This window comes from Balaenoptera ricei, chromosome 10 (assembly GCF_028023285.1).
Source record: "Balaenoptera ricei isolate mBalRic1 chromosome 10, mBalRic1.hap2, whole genome shotgun sequence".
In the NCBI taxonomy this organism is placed as follows: Eukaryota; Metazoa; Chordata; class Mammalia; order Artiodactyla; family Balaenopteridae; genus Balaenoptera; species Balaenoptera ricei.
Window position 1 is genome coordinate 8130687 of NC_082648.1, and position 12226 is coordinate 8142912.

At 40.6% G+C, this 12226-nt stretch overlaps 2 pseudogenes; one reads left to right on the top strand and one right to left on the bottom strand.

The window, feature by feature from the left end:
• Positions 1 to 6725: 6725 nt before the first annotated feature.
• Positions 6726 to 7374, bottom strand: LOC132372830 (male-enhanced antigen 1-like; annotated as a pseudogene).
• Positions 7375 to 8417: 1043 nt separating this feature from the next.
• LOC132372832 (cordon-bleu protein-like 1) lies at positions 8418 to 11392 on the top strand (annotated as a pseudogene).
• The last annotated feature ends 834 nt before the right edge of the window (positions 11393 to 12226 follow it).

The window sequence follows — 12226 nt, forward strand, 5'->3', positions numbered from 1 at the left end:
TCTGCCTGCCAATGCAGGGCACACGGGTTCGAGCCCTGGTCTGGGAGGATCCCACGTGCCGCGGAGCAACTGGGCCCGTGAGCCACAATTGCTGAGCCTGCGCGTCTGGAGCATGTGCTCCGCAACAAGAGAGGCCGTGACGGTGAGAGGCCCGCGCACCGCGATGAAGAGTGGCCCCCGCTCGCCACAACTAGAGAAAGCCCTCGCACAGAAACGAAGACCCAACACAGCCAAAAATAAATAAATAAATTAATTTAAAAAAAAAAAAAAAAAAAAAGGTAAGTAAAAGACATTTACAAATTAAAAAAGTGAGCAAGTCCAAGTAAAAACTTAGTAGAGCATTCAAATGAAATATCTTACATTGGATGCACTGTAAAATGAGAAATATTTGTATATATATGCATATATGATATATATATTTAAATGAGCTTGAAATTAACAAAAAACCTTGTATTTGAGATTTTGCATGATGATTTAATAAGTGTAAAAAAGTGATTTTTACCTGTTGGGGAAAATTAAGGTGTCATAATTTAGGATGGAAAAATTTCTTTATCCTTAATAAAAGTAGTAATCAATTTAGAGAGAAGGCAATTCAGATGAGGAAAAGATGATTTCTAATTCTTGTTAAATGATTTCATTTATTTCTTCATTCATTTGGTATTTTGAGTAACTTTCTAATAGCTGATTATAATATTTGCTAGATAATTCCAACATCTGTGTCACTTCAGCACAGCTTCTGTTGATTGTCTTTCCCCATGCAAGTCAAAATTTTCATGGCTATTCGTTTGCTGGATAATTTTGGATTGTCTTATGGACATTTTGAATAACTATTTTGTTATGAGACTCTTGACCTTGTATGAATGTTTGGCGCACATTCAAATTTTTGGTTTGTGCAGGCAATCACTCTGGCTAGGTTCAGGCCTTCTGTGGGCTCTGGTTCCAGTTCAGTTTTCAGAGCCTTTGTAGAGTTATACAGATATTTCTTACAAGTACATAGCCAATGGCCAATCTGGGATTTGGGCAATGTTCTATTATGAACAGTTTAGGTCTCAAAGTCTTTGGTACATTAGAGTCAGGTGTAGGCATGCACAGCTTGTGTGTGTGTGGGCAGGGGGAGTCCAGGAGTTTGCTAATAAGATTCAAGCGTCTCTTTACAAAGTCCCTCCCTCTTTATCACCTGCCCAATACTTAATGGTTCCCAGAAGCTTCTTTTCTCCATCCTCCTGCCAGAAGTTTGTGACGTAATTACCCTGCTCTACCATGCACTTCTCAATTGTGTCTACATCTATAAGACCATACAGCAGGAAGAAAGAGAGAAAGGAGGGGGAAAAAAGCAGAGGGTTTGGTCCCACCTTCTTGGAAGCACAGCTCTACCAAATGGAGAGGATTGTTCACCTCCTTCAGGGTTTTGGCCATTAGGTGTCATAGTTGCCGCTGTGGCTACCATCTTGAAATTGACAGAGGTTTGAGGCACACAAGAATGGAGAACAAAGAGAGAAAAAATGGGGTATTTTCATATTCTCCCTCTGTGTTAGGAGCTCACTTTCCTACTCAAACCAGACTGCTTCTCCTGGAGCTCTCTATGTCTGTGACCTAATAGATGCTCAATTCCAGGTTTCTGGGTGTGTTATATTCAGGACACTGATACGGGGGGTTGGAGGGGAGGTAAATTCAATATTAGTTTTTGTAGTACCCCGAATTCTGGTGTTTTGCATAGAATTACTGTTACTATATAGAGTTTATAGTCCTCAAGTAGCTGTTCTATGCATTCTGTCCAGGTTTTATAGGTACATTTAGTAGGAGAGACAGTGTGTGGTGTGCTAACTCCCCTTACTTGGAACCAGGATCACCCATTTGTTGGATGTTTATTGAATACTTTCTATTTCATAGGCACTGACCTAGATACTAGAGGGAACATGGCAAGCAAAAAGACAATGTTCTGTTCCTAAAAGAGCTAACAATAAAATGACAGAAGGTTTTTATTAATCATCTTTCCTTTTTTTAACCCAGCCTATTTTGCCTTTGGTCCATGCTTTTTCAAATTGGCTCCCAACTCCCATTTAAGGCCTCTTGACTGGCCTACCCTCTTGCTCTCAGAAATGCTCATAGATGCCTAAATGTTATAGTTTAGGCTTACCCTGAGGCCCCTCTTCTGTCCTGTAAGGTATATGAATTTAGAATCAGGGCCAAACAAAGAAAACTATCTTCTAAAGAACTTCAGATTTCTGGTTTAGCATGTAACGGGCTTTGAAGTCATTGCTCCCAACTGTACAACAAGAAAAAAACTGAAAATCAACATCTCTTTTTAGATTGATCAGAGAACTGAGGTTACATGGAAAACCATCACCCCCAAATTGAAGAGAGACACTGGTGGATTCAGAGACCACAACTTACTGGAGCAGAAGCCCAGGAACAAGAAACTCCACAGGATCCAGTATCAGGCTCCTCTTTCGCAGCATATCTTCTCTGGCTTTGTTTCTTATACCAACTGGGTGTCCTATACTTCAATTCATTTCTGACACTAACTAATCGTAGTTTCCATCAGATCCCCCAAATTAAAGGCCAACTGTCAGACACAGGTGAGGTCCCCAGGCTACTCACACGTCTGCCTGGCTGACTACAAAGTTAAGGCTTCCCACAACCTCCTCAGGTTTGATAATTCACAGATACAACTCTCAGAACTCACTGAAGACACTAGACATGTGATGACAGTTTTATTATAAAGGATACAACTCAGAAATAGCCAAATGGAAGAGGCACATGGGGCAAAGCAGAGGTGGGGGTGAGAGTACAGCACTCAATGCCCTCACCTGATAGAAACCAGGTGCATCGAAATCCCAGCATGGAGTCTGTGTCTGGAGTTTTATCCAGGTGTTACTATATAGGCATAACTGCTTAAATCATTGGCCACATGATTAAATTTAATGTTCAGCCTCCCTCTCTCTTTGAAGATCAGAGGTCAGGTAGCTGAAAGTCTCTACCCTCTAATCACAGGGTGGTTGACTTTTCTGGTGACCAGACCCACCCTTATGTTATATAGAACCTCCACAATGAGTAATCGATGCCAGCCCTTGTATGCCAGCTGTTGTACTGTACTACTGTACTTTTCAAGGTACTGTACTGTAAGTTAAAAATGTTTTCTCTATTTTTTGTGTTTTTGTATTTTTTATTTATTATTTGTAGGAAAAGTATTATAAACTGATTACAGTACAGTACTATATAGTCAATCGTGTTAGTTGGGCACCCAGGCTAACTTTGTTGGACTTACGAACAAATTGGACTTACGAACGTGCTCTCGGAATGGAACTCATTCATATGTAGGAGAGTTACTGTACTCCAATTTTATTTCAATTAAAAAAAACTACTCTGGAGTGACACACCTACAATGTGGAAAAATCCACATTTAAGGTGAGTCCACAATAGAAGACAAGAAAGCATTGTCTGAGAGTCAACAGAAGCAACGAAAAAGAGGATTAGGATCAGAAGACCCCAAGATCATGTTGTACGTAATGAACCAAAACAGAGTATTAGAAAATAAAGGAAACAAAAATAGATACTTTTTTTTTTTTTTTTTTTTTGGCAAGGAGTATTCTTGGACTTTATTGCTGGACCAGACTCTATCTTGCTGTGAGATCTTTGGCTTCACATTTTTAAAATAACTAAATAGAACGTTTAGAAATGAACAATCTGTTAAATTTTTTAATGAATCAAATAAATAGCTGATTAAATTAAACCATATATACAATGGGATATTACTCAGCCATAAAAAGGAATGAAATTGAGTCGTTTGTAGAGACGTGGATGGACCTAGAGACGGTCATACAGAGTGAAGTAAGTCAGAGAGAAAAACAAATATAGTATATTAATGCATATATGTGGAATCTAGAAAAATGGTACAAACGAACCAGTTAGCAAGGCAGAAATAGAGACACAGACATACAGAAAAAAATGTATGGACACCAAGGGGTGAAAGTGGGGAGGTGGTGGTGGTGGTGGAATGAATTAGGAGATTGGGATTGATATATACACACTAATTTGTATATAATAGATAACTAATAAGAACATGCTGTATAAAAAAATAAAATAAAATAAAATTCAAAAATAAAAGAAATGAACAATCTGCTAAATTTTTTAATGAATCAAATAAATAGCTGATTAAATTAAACTGAAGGAGTAATTAATGTACTGTAACTAAAAGCTGAGGATAATAAAAGATTAAAAAACATAAAACATTTTAAAAACTTGGATGATAGAATGAGAAGATGCCAGAAATCATTTAATAATAATTCTATAAGAAATAAATGAAATAGATGACAGAGGCAATATTTGAGGAGTCAATGACAAGCAATTTTCCAGAATTCTCATTATTGGGAAATGAAAATATAAATTGCTACAATTCCTTTTAAGAAAAATTTGTCAATATCTAATAAAGTTGAAGAATGTGCATATTCATTCTATAAGCTTGTGGTTTTCTACTGGAGAGAAATTCTCAGAATAAGCACCTGTGTAGTAATGTACATTGCAGCATTGTTTGTAATAGGGAAAAAATAGAACCACACTAGCTGAGTCTTTCACAGGGAAAGTCTCTTGACATACTCTACTTTCATACATTAGGAAATCTGCATTTCATCATGGGGGACAGTGAACTACTCAAAAATTAAACATTATGCTAATTAAACTTAACTGAGGAAAAAATCTCATTAATAGAGTTTAAAATAAAATATATGAATAATACATAAGCCCGTAAAGAATTTATTAATTTTATAAAGATCTGCTGAAACACTGTGCTCAGAATAAAGCTAATAAATACTATACAGAAGCATGCCCCACTCTGATCCTGATTCAAAATCAGTTATGTAGTTACATTATGCACAATTCTAATGGGTTTGATTATTTGAATAGTTCACAAACTATAAAGAGTAGATTAGAAGTAAGGGATGAACATAGGCCTAGAGTGGAACACGAGGCTACATAGCAGGGAATGACAGCTGGGAGAAAAAAACAAATGATGGAAAGAAGAGGTAGTTAACAAAAAGCTTGTCAGTTTGAGTCCCTCACTTTGGAGGTGTATAGTAGTAGGTATTTCTATTTGTCTTGAAGTCTTCATTATATTACAATATGGTTTAAAAGTCCATGTTCATGGACACAATCTAAATGTCCATCAACAGATGAGCGTATAAAGAAATTGTGGCACATACATACAATGGAATATTACTTAGCTATTAAAAAGAATGAAATAATGCCATTTGCACCAACATGGATGGATCTAGAGATTACCACACTAAGTGAAGAAAGGCAGAGAAAGACGAATATCATATGATATCTCTTATATGTGGACTCTAAAAGAAAATGAAACAAATGAAGTTATTTGCAAAACAGAAACAGACTGACAGACTTAAAGAACGAACTTATGGTTACCTGGGAAATGGTTACAGGGGGAAGGGTGGGGGGAGGGACAGATTGGGAGTTTGGGATTGACACACACACATATATATATATATATATATATATATATATATATATATATATATATAAAAATACATATATATATATATATATATAAATACATATATATATACACTGCAGTATTTAAAATAGCCAACAAGGACCTACTGTATAGCAGAAGGAACTCTGCTCAATATTCTGTAATAACCTAAATGGGAAAAGAATTTGAACTAGAATATATATATTCTTTTATATATTTATATAAACTGAATCACTTTGCTGTACACCTGAAACTAACACAACATTGTTAATCAACTATATTCCAATATAAAATAAAAATTAAAAAAAATAAATTCACGTATAATACTAACAAATAGAAAGTCCATGTAATTACTACTCAGAAAGCCCTCCTCCACTTCCTGCATGTCCTCAATCCCCTCTCAAATCACCTCTTCTGGTTAACTCCTACTTGATTCAAATTCACCTTAGGCTTTATTTCCTCAGGTAAACTCATGCTGACCCTCCTCAGTACTTTGAGTGGAGGGAACCCATCTGTTTTATTTCCCAGGAGCCAAAACTAGTAACAAGCATGTCATTGCTCAATGAATGACTCAAAATACCCTTCTTACAGTGGATTATTTGATTTTTTTTTGTTATGTCACAGAAAGGAATAACATAAAAATATAATTGCAAAGGAAATTCCTTTTCTAATTAGTTAAATAAAATTCATGTATTCAAGTCCTCACCATCTGGATCATGACCAAAGCAGTATGTTTTTCTTTACAGATTATTCTGCCATGTTTCATTTTTCTTTGAAAACCCTTAGTGCGTCTCTTGGTAAGACTTCATCTCTGATGGACAAAGTTGAACTCCAGAGACTTCTGGTGGCAAAATCCAAATGATAATGAGAAAACTGTCAACATGGTGTGCCTTGAGAAAAATTGGGAAGAATGTTAAGTGTTTTTCTGTTGTTCTTCAACACCGTTTGCTCAGTGTTCTACTTTCCAGTTTCAAGTACCCACTTTGAAACTCCTGATGCTCCAGTCCTGCCTCTGTTGTCCTCTACCTGGCCCACTCTTTCTTTCTTTTTTTGTTTTTGGCTGTGTACATAGGATGCTTTATTCTCCACAGAATGATACTTGCTACAGTGGGTTGGGCCTGGGCCGATGTCCCCATATGTACAGAACTGAATAAAGTGGGTTTCTGAGAGGAAGTCTGATTTGCCTTGACGTGGAATGGAGACGGGGAGGATGGAGGTGAACATTACAACCAGGATGTGTTCAGTCCTGTGTTGGTTCTGGCCTGGAATGCAGGGAGATAAGGCAACTCTCAAGGTGGTCATTTCCAGGCGGGGCGGCCTGCCCTGCTTGGAGGACCTTCTGTCTTACATCTTCCCGCAGGACATCTGATCTCTCTCGAGCCCAGGCCGGAACCCCTGGCACAGGCAGGCTTACTCCAGCCATCGTCCTTTTCACCAGCTCTACGCGTTCTGGGTCCATGGGAATAGAGCTGTGGTTGCTCAGTCCTGTAGCTCCCTCCTCTTCTGCATCCTCACTTTCTAATGGTGGGTCTGGGAAATGAAGCCCCAGGGCCTGCAGAGCCAGAGGTCCTGCAGGGACTCCAGCTTCACCTGCTCAGGAACAATGCCTCCTCCACCATACCTGGCTCCGACACTGGATATCAACAACTACATCTCCATCCCCCACTGGTGCCGGATCCACCTCCTCTTGTTCAGGATCTTGGTTCAGGGATAGGTAAGAGTAGCCAGCTGGTCCTGCCCCCGTTTCCTCTTGCTCTTCCTCTGGTTCCTCACCGCTCCAATCCCCAGGGCCTTCTGTACCGCCCTGGTGTGGCCCGAGTTCCTCAGTCTGACTGGGGAAGATACTTTCAGGACCCATGGTGTCTCCCCCCCAGAACTACTGCTGCCATCGGGCAGATGCCGCTCAGAGCCCGCGTCTGAACCCCTGGCCCACTCTTTTCGACAGTGTTGTGTGCCTGCATCAGACCTTTCTCCATCATTAACCATTTCATCCAAACTCACTTGTCTCATTACTTAAGAGCTTGGCTCTCTGGCAAGAATAAAACAGTCAATGGTTCCAGGCTAGCTGATTTAATTCCTAAATAAGTTAACAAAAGTAGTGTCTAGAACTAAAATGAAGGATCCCTTTGAGTGAAACAGCTTTAATCACAATTGCACTGTAACGATGAAAAATTTCAGCTGTTTTGGTGCCCCCTTTACAGCATACATCTTCAAAAGTGTTGTCTATAATAATCCCCTCTTCACTCTCCTCCTAGCCTCTTCCTTGAACCCATTTGGATGTCTGTTTTTGTTTGTGTATGGTGTGTTTTTTCTTCTCTACCGCTTCACCAAAACTGCTCCTATCAGGGTCACCAGTGACCTCCTCTAACCCCTAACCCTCCCTGTGGCCGGATGCCTCCCTTGCCGAGATGCAACCCACTTCGCCCCCACTTCCGAGTGGTGGTCAGAGGAGGTGAGATCAGGTCGTGAGTTCTGGGTAGGAGAATGCTGCAGGGCGGGGGGCGGGGAAGGCTTCGCAGTGCCTTGCAAGAGCGTGAGAACCTTAGGCTCTGGGCTGAGCTATGGAGAAGGTGCCATTTCTCCTCCCTCTTCAAATCGGGCAGACACCAGGAGGGATGAGTAGGAGGAGAGAGGGCTGGCACAAACACCTGCAGGGCGAAGGACTGTTGAATACCACAAGCACAGGATGTCGCCACCTCCGCCTCTGCAGCCCCATCCCCTGCCCGCAGGCACAGGCAGAGCTAAAACAAGCACAGGAAGCGTCACCTCTGCCCCAGCAGCCCCGTTCCCTGGCCTCAGCCACCGCAGGCGAAGACTGAGGTCAGCCTTCTTATTACCATTTGGATTTTGCCACTAGAAGTCTCTAGAGTTTAACTTTGTCCATCAGAGATGAAGCCTTACCAAGAGACATACTAATGATTTTCAGAGAAAAATGAAACATGGCCGAGGAGCAGAACAATCCTCCAGTGCAGACAGAATAGTTGTTTCTTCGGTTGACAGCTCTGTGAAATGGCCTTTCATCATGGAACAGAAGGCGAACGTGATAAAGACACTGACCTCTCTACAGGAAGTCTTAGCAAATCTACTGCTCTTCCAGGTAGTAAAGACTTGCTGATATTCCTGGATGCACAACCTCATGAAATCCTTCAAGCTGCATGCTTGATCTGCTGCCAGATGTAAAAACCTCACTATCTATCTCTAAGCCAAACACTCCAACTGGAATGTTGGAAGTGGAGAAGGTAATTTTAAAGCAAACGATTTTGGATTAAGAAAGAGCCCTGCACCTGTAATAGGAGGACACTGTGCGAGGCATGATCAATTTTAAGAAAACTCAAAATAAGTCCTGCATCTTGGTGGGGTGATGCGGTTCTGTCTCAGCCCAGAAGGGGCAGATGAGGTACCTTCATAAAAAGTACCCTTGCCCCCAAAGGGGTGCTTTTTCTCATGTGTACAAAGGGCACCACATGGCTAGCAGGGAGTTTGTCTCAGCCCCTCAGCGTTCACAGTGGTTGACCTTGGAGTTAAATTTGCTCCAGTCAAATCTAGCAAGACAGCTTCAAAGCATGGGCCCCACGGGGCTTACTTGAGGCAGGGACATCGACAGCAGCCCCTCAAGATGCCAGAGGGATGGGTTTTGATGAAGACAGGGAGGGCTCCTCTGGCTTTGCTCAGAAGGTAAATGGCTTTGCCAGGAGCACCAGCACACAGGTGTGCGTGGGGTGGGGGACGGCGGGGGTGCATCCCACTTAGTAGTTTGGGATTACAGGGTAGGAGCAGGGCTGCCTGGTGGGAATTCTTGACTTTTTGCTTATTACTTCTGTGACCCTGGGCAAGCTACTCAACTTCCGTGTATTCCAATTTTATCTTTTGTAAAATGAGCATAAAAACCCCCCAAAACTGTTATCTGTCCATCTACAGATAGTTTTGTTTTACTCTGATGCTTGTCCAAAGGGTCTGCAACCAGCTAGAGGTCAGAATTTGTGACTTCAATGAAGAAGGACCACCTCTGAGCCCCACAGAAAAGGACGGCACCATGCACCTCAAACTCCCTACAGCCCCGCTCCAAAGGACAGACTCTTGGGAATGTCCTTATTTGGACAATATTCAGATCTTTCCAGTGTATTGATCAAGATTTCCAGAACTCTTTTTAGTTGAGAAACAACTCCAAGAGACTGCCGACCCAAAATCCAGTGGAATAAGAACTAATGCCTTAAGGCTAAATGAACTGATGAGAGATATTTTACTGTGGTTGTTTGGAATACTGTTGATGTTTTTTAATGCTGGATTTTTCTGTATCTATAAGGAAGCCCTTTTTTGCACTGTCTGTAACTCTTAACAATCTCATAGATTCTTTGGTAAACTGAAATGAAACATTTTAAAATGATAGCTGATTTTTACTGTCTGCCTTGCTTCACCCCAAGTTCAGAAATATGCTGTCTTTACTTTTCGTGGAAATAGAGTAATTGCAAAGTTTCAAAGAAAAGAAAACCCAGAAGACAATAGTGAGGGTTAGTTCACGTGTCACTTCAGGACCTTTTTCCTGTTATATGCAGCAAATGTGAGTTTGATCAACACACTGTGTTGTTGAGGGATTATCAAACTCAGGAGCCTTTCTACTTGGCAACATCCCTTAATGATCTGGGACCAAAAGAATTGTATGCCATAGGTGTCAGCAAAGAGTCCTGCCAGGGATCCCAGATCCTAGACGTTATGAAAGAGAAGAAAATAAAGGGTTTTTCAGCTTTTTCCAAAGCAGTAAGAAAAAGCAGGAGGAAACTGCGTGCGCCCCTTCAATACTCCTAATAAGTAAGCCTTGTCTGACTTTTATGAGGTTCAATATAATTTCCAAATCATACTTTTCAAACTCCTGCCATCAGGTCCACCTAAGAAGACATGCCATCCATTGCCTTCAGTGCTAGAGTTCTAGAGTGCCCCACAGGAACTTGCCCACACACAAGGGAGACCAGCTTTTTGTGTAGTGAATTTCATGAGTGTTGATGAAACAAATTAGTTCTCTGTGGAGTAGATATAGTGAGAACAGGCTCCCTACACCTCAGTACCACATCCTTAGAGAATTCGTCTTTGAGAAGAATAAAGCAAAAAGCATCATCTCCATCCTCTGAAAACCTCCTTGCATAAGAAGAGCCATGTGAATGCTATGAAGTCTGTAGAAGCTATGGACGCAAATAGGGCTTCGAAGCAAACTCTGCTGAAAAGTTACCCAACCCAGATGCCTGCCTTGGCCTTGGGATAACCAATCGTGAAAAGTGCCCTGCCCCTATACTGACAGGTGCTACTTCTGTTTCTGAGTGCCCGGAAATGACTGATGCAGTCGTAGGATTACTGCAATCTGGAATAAGCTCTTATTCAGACTTTGAGAGGTGGATAAAAATAAGCTAAGTACAAAGCCTAAAAATGAGGCTGAAAATAGTCCTCTGAAGTCACAAGACATTCCCTTTGTATCTACTGATGTAAGATATATGCCAAAATGATCCTGACTCAGCCCTTGGCAATGGTACTGCAGAGTCCTCACAAAACTCCATGGGAAAAAAAGAAAGAAGCTAGAAATACAGATGGAGAAGGACCACATGTTATGGTATACCATACAAACAATGATAAGATGGCAGTTGACTGTGTAAGAAAATTGGAGTTGTTGGGCCCAAACAAAGAAAAAGATAATATGAAATGTTTCTTTCCAATTAGCACAGAAGATAATATGACAAATAGAGTGAGGAGAACAGAAGTCAGTGTAGGGATGTTGGCAAAAATAACTACACGGTCGTGAAGTTGACAGACTATCAAACTATCAGGCCTGTAAAACTGATATTTCAGTTGTTACAGAAAAATGCTCTAGCAGCTTCATTAGTATTGGATAAAAATTTGAATCAACTCAGAGTAGAAAGGTAGTAAGGCAAGATGCACAGTGTAATGATGATCGTTTGACTCCTTTATTGAGTCCTTTTTTGACTCTTTTATTTTTATTTTTATTTATTTATTTATTTTTTTGTTTTTTAAACATCTTTATTGAAGTATAATTGCCTTACAATGGTGTGTTAGCTTCTGCTTTATAACAAAGTGAATCAGTTATACATATACAATATGTTCCCATATCTCTTCCCTCTTGCATCTCCCTCCCTCCCACCCTCCCCATCCCACCCCTCTAGGTGGTCACAAAGCACCGAGCTGATCTCCCTGTGCTATGCGGCTGCTTCCCACTAGCTATCTATTTTACATTTGGTAGTGTATATATGTCCATGACACTCTCTCACCCTGTCACATCTCACCCCACCCCCTCCCCATATCCTCAAGTCCATTCTCTAGTAGGTCTGTGTCTTTATTCCCGTCTTGCCACTAGGTTCTTCATGGCTTTTTTTTCCCTTAGATTCCGTATATATGTGTTAGCATACTGTATTTGTTTTTCTCTTTCTGACTTACTTCACTCTGTATGACAGACTCTAACTCCATCCACCTCATTACAAATACCTCCATTTCATTTCTTTTTATGGCTGAGTAATATTCCATTGTATATATGTGCCACATCTTCTTTATCCATTCATCTGTCGATGGACATTTAGGTTGCTTCCATGTCCTGGCTATTGTAAATAGAGCTGCAATGAACATTTTGGTACATGACTCTTTTTGACCTATGGTTTTCTCAGGGTATATGCCCAGGAGTGGGATTGCTGGATCGTATGATAGTTCTATTTGTAGTTTTTTAAGGAACCTCCATACTGTTCTCCA